This window comes from Anser cygnoides, chromosome 9 (assembly GCF_040182565.1).
Source record: "Anser cygnoides isolate HZ-2024a breed goose chromosome 9, Taihu_goose_T2T_genome, whole genome shotgun sequence".
Taxonomy (NCBI): Eukaryota; Metazoa; Chordata; class Aves; order Anseriformes; family Anatidae; genus Anser; species Anser cygnoides.
This window is the reverse complement of record NC_089881.1, coordinates 7,073,198-7,085,395: the sequence shown is the minus strand read 5'-3', so window position 1 is coordinate 7,085,395 and position 12,198 is coordinate 7,073,198. Positions and strand designations below refer to the sequence as shown.

The window sequence follows — 12,198 nt, the reverse complement described above, 5'->3', positions numbered from 1 at the left end:
CCTGCTTGAGCAGGGGAATGGACTAGAAGACATCTGGACGTACCTTCCGATCCAAGTTTTATGATTTAAAAAAAGAGCATGTTATAGCAAAAACTAACAATAATAAAAATACATCATAAGCAACAATGAAATATTTACCCCAGGATCTAAAATAGGCACTCAAGAAACAAGATACTGTAAATGAACAATAGCATCATCTGATGAATCCCAGTAACATTGCAGCTCACTTTTATAAGGGAGAAAATTATCAAGGCTACTACCAGAAGACTTGCATGAGATCCACACTTTATTGTCTTGTGGTCCCTTTCCAATTTCTGTTTGTGAGAATGTGGATACCTCAGCTCAGTCCTCATAATTTGATAACATCCCTGTATCAATAACACTTGCCTCTTGTTTGGCTTTGGTTAAGCTTCCTCTAATACAGCCCAAAAGCTGTAATCAAGGAGGTACGAGAGCCACAGTATCCAAATTAATATTAACTCCTTATAAATCTCAGTAAAAGGAGCTTCTCCACTTGTTTCACACACTCTCAGAGGGAGAAGCCTGATGTCTCTACAGTTCAGTCAGCAACAAAAAGTAAAGAATACCAGCACCTCAACCTCTAAAGCGCTTGGATTATTCTGATACAGTAGCAAGAGACATTATTCCAGTGCTGGGTAAATCCCTCCCTTGAAGTCTAGCAGTTTTGGATTGGTTCAGCGTATTCTTCAGTCACCACACACAGTTTGCGTTGCAATACATTGTTATTTTTGCTAAGTGAAATAAAACCCGAGAATGTGGATTTACACCTTATAGCAGTGTTACCTACATTCTTTCAATATCCAGACGCTTCCTCCTTTCCCAGTTAAACTTGGCTTTATCGTTTCTACACTCAAAGTATTTTAGTTGTATCACAAAGGACCATATCCCTTGTTCACTTCTTATCTCACTTTATTTTATTTAGAAAATATGCAACACATACAAAAATCTGAAGTCTGAATTAAAATTATTCATATGCTATTTCCTCCTAATTTCTACATGGGACTGTGTTAGCCCATCTCCCCAGAGCAGAGGAGGTAAAAATGACTGATGCTCAACTGAGTTCAGAGGGAATGTTGTTGCTATTCTATAATTTAGTGCAGCTTATCAATAAAAATAAAGCTGACGTAAACACAAAGCTATTGAGAGCACGAAATTGTTCAGATAAATTGATGTTGCTGATATCTGCAGGGAATTTCAAGGCAAATCAATAAGCTACAAATGCAGAGTTCCCATAAAACTTTGCCTTGGATTCATGGACAGCATGTCACTGAGGTATGTTTCAACTAAAACATTTCAGGTTTTACAGTGTTTTCTGGTGATTTTTTGTTTGAGAAATTTTCTACCAGTTCAAACTGAAGACGTTTTCCCTAAGCATATTACCTTCCTGCTGCACAACTAAATTGGGTTATAACATCAGCTGAGCAGCAAAAATAGTTGAGTATTAAGGCTCATAGTTTCAAAATTGTTTTTTGAGAAGAAAAAGCCCAACTGGTGAAGGATAGGTAAAATGCCAGCCTTTTGTAGGTGAAACGACCAACTTATATCTCTGTTGGCTTAAAACAAGCTACATATTCTGTAACATTAGCTCCTCTCCTCTGAGGAGTTGCTCAGCTGGCTTATGACAGGGAAGTACTGCTACAAAAGGGATCACTTAGCTGGGAAAAATAAAAAGTAACACAAGTGTGGACAGACTTACTAAATGATGGGAAGTCACCAGCATTACCATTTTCTAGTGTTCTGCTTTAGGAGTCGGGGATGTATATACACCTACACATTACCATTTATTTTTTTCTGCTGCAAGTTGCCATTTTCATGAGAAAAGAGAAATTACTGCCAGCTTCCATCCAGCAAAGACAGCTTCTTTGGCTCCTGTCTTGTAAAAGTGTCACCATTAGGCTCTTCCAGATCTGTCTCCTTGTTTCATTAGATTTGACACACATTATTCTCTGAAGTCAGAGGTTAAAAGGCTTTTGAAAGCCAGCTATTCCTTCCCCCTCCCCACCCCATTCTTGATTGCTACCTCTCTCTCCTATACTCAGCTGAAGGCTCTATCAAGGTGCTGCTGTTTTGTCTTTTGTTCCTCAGTACAAATGAGCCCAAACTGAGCTCCTACATCATGCTGCTGTCATGGGCTCATACTTCCAGGCTCCTAAATAAACTGCATCTGACTTGCCAGTTGTTTTCTAGCGTCAGCGTCTTGGCAACAAACATAAGATGCCCTAGAGCTTCACATACTATCTGTCTTCGATAGCATCATTCATGCAGAATTGTTGGCTGCTGTTCTTCACAAAGAATGCAACCAACAAGACTGCAGTTCTGGTTTGTTAGCTTCAAACACAACCCAGTTTTTACAGTAAACTTTGGAATATAACAGTCCTACTTCCATGTAGAAGAATGCAAGTATTTTAACAATCCAGCACAACAAGATCCGCACAAGTACTATTGACCAATTTAAAAGGGATAATAGATAATGTGAAAGTTTGAGTACCTGGCTAAAAGAGCTTAAACTTAAAAGTCACTATCATAATAGATGTGTAAAGGAGTCTTGAAGTAGGTAGTTATTCTAAGGACTGCTCAGTAGGCTTATTCTAAAGCAGTTTAGGCACGTATGCAAGCCCACAGCTGTACACAAATGAAAATCAGTTTGCCTATTTTTGAAGGAAAGAATGTGTGTGTATATATATATATATAAATTTTTTCAACCATTAGATACATTTCTGTGACAAAAAAAAATAGTTTCCCACTTTTCGTTGTTGTTCTGTGGGTGCAGGGGGAAGGAAAGCAAGGGTCACTTGTAGTAGGAAGAAAGGGAGCAACTCAATGTGCCAAAACAGCTAATCCGACCTGCAGTGCACTCACAGACTGCAGGTAAAGAAACAGAGTATGTGCAGGGTGATCCACAGCTGTGCTGAATGATATGGAGGGAAATGAATATATTTCTCATTGCCACATAACCTACCCTTCTTCTGTGCAGGATCTCATTTCAGAAAGAGAGAAGTGGTAGCATTTACCCCGGAATTTTGTCACTTGAGGACAGGGACTACTGTATGGATCTACTCACAGTTTGAGCTTAGAATAGGTGTATCCTCAGCATGAGTTCATTCACTTCATCAGAGACAGACCTCTCTCCTTCCCAGTTGTCTCCCTTATGAAGAGAAGGCTGTGACAGCACCTTGAGGTCTGCTGTGATACTTCAAGATTCCATCCCCCACTTTTCCTTTATCTGCTGAGTTTTATTTGGTTTTGTTTTTACAGTTTCCTTCAAACCTGTAGCAAGATTGGTGATTCCTGTTGTTGAAATATTTGCTTACCTGAGCCCTTGCAATTCATTCACCAATTTTCAGATGGACTTGTGCATCAGCCCAGTTTGTTACTAAGGAGCAGTTTGACTATAGCTTGAGTGAATAATTCAGATTATTTTAAGTCTAAAATCTAAACAATTTCTCCTGATTGTCCACTGTCTGTGATGTCCCACAGGATAGTAAAGGTAGAAGCAGGATCATTTTAGCTATTCTGTTTTTTTCTTAACATGGTTAGTCCAATGCATCCCTCTAATAGAGCCAAACAGTGGGAACTCAGACTTTTTTGATAAAGCATAACAGACAGTTCAACAATGATATTCTTAGTCTCCTTAAGTTCAAGGAAAACTGAGAAGGACTTCAGAAGAAGTCCTTACACTAGAATAACTATCACTGAGTGAAAGAGAAGGGATCGAACTGCCTCAGGAATGAGGGTGATCAAACACATGACAGAAGAACCATTAACAGAAAACAGGCCACAGTGCACTTTATCAGAATATAACAGACTTCCTCCACAAGGAATGAGTAAAGTCCTTTAAACAGAAGAGTATTAAATCTAAAAAGCAGACAAGAACACGATGCTCCCAAATTCAGCCTCCATCCTCCTCCCTGCTTTCTTGTCTCTTATATCTCCTGCCTTATATTAAGATCCAATTCACGTACACCCCTTCTTGGGCTCACCTTTCACATGATTTGGAACTTGTATTTAGTGTCCATTTACACAAGCTAGAAATTTGTGCTCAAAAAGTGTCCTCACTTAGACTTTACTGGGAAGTTATAACACCATCACAACCCTGCTGCCTCAGGCCTCCTTCAGTCCTGTGTCATCACATTAATTTCTTTACACAGAAAATGCGTGTAGGATGATGTTAATAATTAAATCTCTGAATTATCAGCTATGGTGCAATACACAAGCTGAAACAGATTTTTGACAAACACAGATGGAGCTGTCATTCCGTTTCCCTGCCTTGTGTTGGCCTGTAGTCATTCCTATCCTACTAAGGTACAGAAACCTCAGTGTTGGGGACCTCTGACTGGGAAGAGAGAGTTGGGGACACAGCTCACAAAAAATTCCCATGCCAAAAGGTCAAAAGAAATAAAAGGATAAGGAAAAACTCTGTTATAAGAATGCTTTGAAAGACAATGAAGCTGTAGACGTTCTAGCAGCTTGAGACTTTTTTTTTTTCCACAGTTCACAACACTTATAGTTGTTACTTACGTATTTACTTCATTACATGCATTTTAATTGCTATACCGTACTACAGTAGCACATAGGAATCCCCATTGTGGGCCCCACTACTGACTGCTGCATGCAGAAAACAGAATTAAGAAAAATCCCTTCCAAAAACATCAAAAGTTACTTCAGCATACCTGAACAGATGCATCCTTCTGGTTGAGTTTTGCCCAGCTCCTTCTTTTCCCAGTCTCACAGAAGTCAATGTCAAAATTCCCATATTCCTAAATAATTGAAGAATAAGACTCATAAGAGATAAGACAACTTGTTAGTGCTTATTATTAGTGATAAATGCTGCTGGAAAATGTTGTCTAGGGCAATTCTATAATAGTTTTTATTATCCCATTATCTTCAGTAGGGCTGCAACCCCTGATGATACCATCAGGGGGGGAAACACAACTCCCTCCTCTTTTTGGTATTTTGCACTGTTGTCATAGTTTATAACTAATTCATAAGGGAACTCAGCGCTAACAATCTGTGTTGTGTTTCTATCTGCGTAGGGTGGAAAAGCAATTTAGATGTGAGAGAGAGTGTAAACTTCCTCAGTATTGTACGCAAAAATATTTTCAGCTTGTCTGCCTGCAAATAGATCCTAAATAATCCAATTCATTCTGAATGACTGATTATGACAATCCTGCTCATAAATCCTGAATTTGACATTTTAAAATCAGATTTTCTTTTCATTTTCAAGCAATGAAATGACTTCTCCATTTTGACATGATTCATCATTTTCAGGATGAACTAGCTAACTACACAGGCAAAAAACTCTAGCTGCAAGGACTCATTACACATTATCACCCTGTATTTACAGCATGCACCCTACTCTTCTGGAGTTCCCTTAAAGGATATAGATACATCTATTTTAAACATAATGGTTTGAATCAGTTGGGAAATTCTTATTAATGTCAATGAGCTACGTACGTAAGGTGCTAAATGAATGCATATAAAGGAGTATGGAAATTTTTAACCTTCCTGTAGTCCATATGAACTTGAAGAAAACAATGACCAATTTAACTTTTGTTTTCATATAATGTGAAAACAGTTATTCTGACCTGGCCCATTCCCACAGGGTGAATCCCATCATTGAGTGATTTACATCTTCACTGCAAGTCTCAAAGCAGTTTACATTCTACATAATTCATAGATTACTTTTTTTTCCCTCCTACAGAAAACACATTACTCCCTTTAGAGCCATTTAAAAAATACAGAAACAAACGATGATTGAAGTTAATACACATGCACACATGAATTGATTAAACATCTGCCTAAACTTCATGAAATTCTAGAACTACCTGGTTTTATCAACTCTATTTCCTGAACATCAACTACTAGTACAAAAGTCTTTAAATAAGAAGTTTACTGGAGGCAAGTCAGTTATATAAAATAATAAATCCCATCATACCCAGAGGAGAAAAAAATTTGCCTCAAGAAACACTTTAAGAAACTTTACACATATAGGTCATTACATTATTAAAGGGAAAAGCAAAGTACTGTGGCACTGAAGGCTGAATCCACAGTTTTAATATAAAATTTATTTTCTAGCACTTTATAATTTGGCCATGAAAAATTCCTTCAGGCTGAATTTTTACTGTGGAGGCTTAACTTAAACTCAGGTTCCTTCTGCCAGTCTGAAATCTGGTTCAGACATTAAGAAGACTAGCAGAAATTACAGGAAAAAAATATATATATTTCTCAACTGAAATTCAGTAACAAAATCAGTTGCAGCAAACAGGCAACCAATGAAATTGTTAATGTGTCATTTTTCTAGAATCTCTCTCACTTTATCTGAAATTCACACACACAATTATGCAAACAACTCTGGACTCAGAAAATACAGTGCTTATAGGCCTGACACAAAATCTCATTTTCACAGCCATACAATTGAAAAAAGATGTTTTGAAAAAAAAAAAACTATATAAATTTCATTGTCTATAAAGCACATCTACCAATCCTGCAACCAAAAATAACTGAATTTTAAAACTTTCAAATGTATAAACACTTTCTTGATCCCAGACCTGCCTCCAAATAGTAGACACCAGCAGGGTGGACCACAACAGTCTGCTACAGACACTTCGCATTTCTTCCGAAACAACGTGAAATTTTACAGTAAGCCTGAAGGAACACCAGACTAAACAGAAAATTGGGATGGCACTTTCGTTGTGTTTTGTTGTTGTTGTTTTCTTTACCCCTACTGGTCTTTGTGACAGTTTTGCGGGACAGATACAGAGCTGAGGATTCTAAAGCCAAACTCAGGTTCAGCAGATAACATTCATACCAAGCCTCCCTCCCATCCACACAGAACCTTTCTATGATTTGTGGGACCAAACCAGAGAGCTGAAGACCTCCTCCTTCAGACTCACACAGCATATACAGTTACTTGAGACATCATAAATTTTAGGACAAAAAAAAAAGTCAGAATATGCAATATTTCTTGAATACACTTTTTCTATGCATAATTTGTCCAAACACATACTTAAGGCCATCCAACCTGTGGCCTAGTGTGGCAGAAAAGGCACTTCGATATTCTTTCAAAACAGCAAATAATAATAATAATATTGATATCAGTGCTGTCTTTTCTGAGTATGAGGTAAATGAGTGCTATGAAACTTCTCATTTTTAGGTTGCCTGCAGGGCGGTTCCTGCCTCCAGCAGAGAAACTAATTTAGATTGAGCAAAATCAAATAGAAATTCTTCCTGAAGCACAGCAGTAATGTTAAGGATTTTAAGGCTGAATTCTACCTAAGAGCAGAGCTTTGCTAAGGACTGAACTGCACCTTTAGAGGCTATATGGGGCTATTTTATTGGTCAGAGCATTACAGTGTTTCTGGTTAAAGCGTCATCTAGGTTTTCTCTCCAGTAATAATTTATCACCAGTCTGCCACATCTTTGTGCGTCATCGGTCAATTCTGCCAGTCTTATGCCTGGGCAAATCATTTACCTCAGAAACTACTGCAAACTACACAGAACCCAGAATCCCAGACCTGAAATTGCAGGTACAATGATCTCTCTGCCATTAAGATTTCTGGCATTATGTTACACTTTAAACAATATTTTCATTTGCTTTATTTTGCATCTAATCAGTTTACTTTTCCTTACTTTATACCCTACACATACTAACAGAAAAAAGAACATAAGCTTCTTGCAGACTTAAACTTGTAAGCTATCTAAAACATATGGAATATTTCCTAAAAAACTATCCTCCAATGTAAGTATCAGGAATTAGAAAAGAAAATGAACCATGTGATAAAACCTGAGGCAACAGACCTAAGGTTTCTTTCACCATTTTCACTGTCTGAACTTCCAACCTGTGTGTGCTTCTTTACCTTGTTCTCAGATGTATTACCCTAAAAAATAAGCGTCAGTTTTGCTATTTATAGAATGAATACTGAATATCTTTATCAGCAAATTATTTTTAAGTGAAGCTAGGCCAGAAAGCAGAAGGCTCAAGGGGCCTAAAACCAAATAAACTATAAAATGCTTAACTCTGTATTCCAGCAGACTTCCCTGGAATTGTTCTGAGCTCCAACTTCGGCTGCCTGTGCTGTTTTAGCATGCAATCCAATGAACTTGAAGTGAAAAACATTTAAGTATAGTCTCTGAAATCCAGCAAAACTTCCTCCATTCCCTTACTCTTTCAGCTGCATGGCAATCAACACTGTTACCATCCACTTTCCCAATTTTAATTGTCTTATAGAACAATTTGTCCTTTTAGGCTAACCTTAGAATGATCCATTAGCTTCATTCACGATTAATATTACTAAAACAGAGGGGGGAAATGACTCAACCCTCAGTATACCTAAAAACAACACTTATTTCTTCAGAATACCACCAGCTAAGATCCACTAGTGATCCACCAGCTAAGAATACCACCAGCGAAGATCTACTTTTGCTGAAGCAATATTATCTTCTGTTTACAGCTTACCACACTAATGAGTTTCCAAACAAATTCCAAACAAATCCCTGCAACTCAGGTATTATTGCCTATGGAACGTGAACAAGTGCAGAGATGTACTTACTCCTCCACTGCAGTGACTTAACAGAACATGCTGCTCTAACAGTTTCAGTCTGCTGGAGCAATGGTGGCACCCTGTGGCTAGAAAGATAAGCCTAAAAGCTTTCTACTGCTTTCCAACTGCTGCATAACCTTTCCAGCACACAGTCCTTGCTTCTCTTCTGATACTTAAAATGATGCTATGAATTACCAGATAAAGCAGACAAAAGAAGCATTGAGTTTCATTACTTACCAATATGTCAAATAATCTGTGTAGCATTCAACTTCATTTCTAAGAATGGATAGGAGACACTTCACTGCTATAAATCCTAAGGCAGCAACTGCTCAGGCTGCAGGTAAGTCCTGAAGAAATCACCAGGTGTGCTGAGCCCTGCCAACTCCTCGCACTCACAGTGAGGTGTTGAAATGAGGCTCACCTGCATGGCACCTGGCACCATGAGATTAATCTGCATGACAGGGCCTCACAAACACCACTAAAACACCCAAACTAATTAATCTTGTCAAGTGACTTTCAGCTATGCACCAGGGGGTCTGTGGCATCAACTTTGCAGCGGGGGCTATGGGGTGTCAGTGAGGAGAGGGCAGGGCTGCCTGCCCTGACAGGGCTGGATCCGGCCAGTTCCAGACGGTTCCAGAAGGTTCTAGCGGTTCCAGGCCTCAGTGAAAATGGATGCAAGAAAAAGCCAAAATGGCCCAGCTGTGAGGGCATGAAGTTGGGCCTCAGGATAAGCATGGGGGGAGAGGAGCTGAGGGTGGCTGGTGTTGTTTTTGATTGTCTTTTTTCCTCGCTATCAAAATCTATTTTAATTAGCAATAAATTAATTTTCCCCAAGTTGAGCCTATTTCACCCCTGACAGTAATTGGTACGCATGTCTTTATGTCAGCCCATGAGTTTTTTCCTCGCATTTTTGCCACCTGTGCTGTTGAGGAGTGAGAGCAACAGAGCAGCTGGGTGGGCACCCAGCAGCCAGCCAAGGTGAACCTGCCACAAACCTACTAAACTACCACAGAGCCATTTTTAGTAGGAATTTCTCACTGTACAGGTATTGACCAAAAGGAGCTTCCTTCAGTAAAAGCACAGTTGAACTCATTTTAAAGCTGTCTTTAAAACTTAATGAGTTAAAATATCCCAGAATTTTTACTTTTCCTCTTCTCTCAGTCAGTCAGTAAAGGTGTTGTTAGCTGCTTTAGGAGCAGAAAGTCACAAATCTTAGCAATGGCATTAATTACCTTCATTAATCATTACTATCATTACTATCATTAATCCTCGAGCTGTTAGAAAAAAAGCTACATGACAAGAAATGAAAATGGCAGAAGTGTGGGGACATTAAGGATAAGCAAACACATACTTCACAACTAAAGGGAAGAGCAGGTCATGAACACAAAATGGCTTGATAATTCTGTAGGACAACAGTAACCACTATCTTGCAGCTTCATCATCCATTTAATGTGAGAAACAAGACAAATCAGGGAGGATATCTTTCCTCTGTTTTACAGGGTATCAGGAAATGCTAGCAATCAGCTGATGATAATGATCAGCAAGTTCATACACTAACTAATTCTCCCCAGTAACTGCCTGGTCAACATATACTTTTCAAGCTGTAGGTACTATTAAGTAGCAAAGAGACCCTTCTCAGCAGCATACAGATGATAGACAGAGGAAGCATTTGGAAAATGAGAAGTGAAGATGATATTAATATGAAGCTGATTAAGAAAAAACAGCATTTTAAAATCAATAAGAAAAGGCAGAATTATCTGAATAATCTTGCCTGTCTCAGCCATTTAGATAATCGTCCTGACACTCGTCCCTAAGATTCTGCCTTTACCTTTTATTAATCTATGGTTTCTGTACTGTCTCTATTGTTGTGTATTTTTTCTTATTATGCACAATTATATCTTATTTGATTTTTTAGAAAAACATGCATCATGTCTTAGAAGTCAATGTCTTTATTATTGCAAGTTGATTTTTTTTTCTATTCTTAGTTTAATCTTTTTCCCACAACATCCTGTGTCTGGTGGACAATGGTGTACTGTATAGAACAGTAACTATTTGCCTTAACAAAGCTCTGCTGCACTGCCATCCATTAGTCAGTGAAACAGTCTGGGTTTTCTCATATCCAAGACCTGAAACCCTTTCTTTGAGTTGCAACAGTTTGCCATGTGTCAGGGGCATAACTTTTGGCAATGACTTTTAAATGTGACAAGGTACAATTTTGACAGATATTACACGAGTGGAGCAGATAGCTGTTTCTCAACAGAATTCCCCCATGCTAAAATTTCAATAAGCAGAAAAGGTGATCTTATACCTTATAGCTGAGAAAGAGTCATCAGACTACTGTGTAAGGAGGAGCAGGCAAATAGCACATAAATACTGGTGAATTACCTCAAGTTGACAGTGTGATAGTTTTCATAAATAGGCAAAGTTCCATACCTAGTTTCCATAAATTTTCCTGAATAAGTATTTCTTAAATATCACAGTAGATTGTTGATGAAGTTTATAAACCTGAATAGAAAATGAGAATATTGGATTCTTGCACATAGTACAGCTATGTCATTCTTTCCTTTATTACTCCTGCAAGCATGAGGAGATTTGCAAATAATGAGCCTAGTAAGCATTTTACAAAATCAAAAATTGCCAAGAGTTTCTAAATGTTGCATTTTACACGTTCTGCTACTACTACTTACAGATAAGATCAGCTTTCTAGTTGATATTTCTTCATTACTGTTGGCCACACTGGAAAGAAGCAATGCAGATTTCAACAGTGGACTACACAATTATTTGATCAGACCTCAGAACAGCCAGTGGCAGAAAAATGCCACAAAACAGAAAGCCCCAGCCCAAGACTTTCTGAGCAGAGTCCTGTATTCGTACTCTCCCAAATTAATGGTTGTCTTCAAAGTGTGATTTCATTTTCTCCCTTGCTTTAACCTTTACATAACAGATTACAAGGAAATTAAGGTGTTTTTTGTTGTCTGTTTTTTTTGTTGTTTTTTTTTTCCTGTTACAAATCTCAGAAGCCTCTGCAAATTTCATAATACTTGTGAACTGAGATGCTCATTTTGATTTAGATTCCAGATCTGAAATTGGAAGAGATCCCTTATGTAGGAGTCTGAAAAAAAAACCCTCAGTGCATTCACATACTTCAGTGACTAATCCTGTGTTCTGTCCCAACCCCATGTGTTCATTGCTTATAGTTTTTTTTTTTGAGTAATTGAAATAAGGCTTTGGTAAAAGGAAATTTGGGAGATGTGGAAAGGAGTGGTATTTCTAAGATATTGATTCACAAAATGAATTCACAAAATGAAAATGGACAACTACAAACAGTTATGAGTGTTGAAATGCACCCTAAGAAATTGTCAGCTATTTACCCAGTGTGGTTGTCTCCTAGAATCATAGAATGAATTCTAAAATGTGGCTTTTCTGAGTAGGAGGGAAAAAAAAAAAAAGAAAAAAAAAAAGGCAAGCAAAGCATTCATCTCTAAGTGGATCACAAAGAATGAGGTGGAAGGAATTTGACTTAATAAGCCAGTTCTTGCCCTAATCTTTTCCTTTCCACTGGTTTCTTTCAAAAGCAGATCCAAAGGGTATCTCCATTCATGATGGTAAACACCCAGCTGGTGTTTACTGCAAC

The 12,198-nt window shown here is 38.1% G+C and overlaps 1 protein-coding gene across 10 annotated transcripts in view; it reads right to left on the bottom strand.

The window, feature by feature from the left end:
- SPSB4 (splA/ryanodine receptor domain and SOCS box containing 4) overlaps positions 1-12,198 on the bottom strand; it is a 341,175-nt gene that overhangs the window by 138,454 nt on the left and 190,523 nt on the right. For 8 of the 10 annotated variants that reach the window (XM_067002449.1, XM_067002448.1, XM_067002453.1 and 5 more), the window contains exon 5: positions 4,692-4,778. The gene's annotated coding sequence lies outside the window, so the exon portion shown is untranslated. Of the gene's footprint in view, positions 1-3,082; positions 3,289-4,691; positions 4,779-12,198 lie in introns of all 10 variants that reach the window. The other 2 variants (XM_067002451.1, XM_067002450.1) reach the window with 1 other exon arrangement.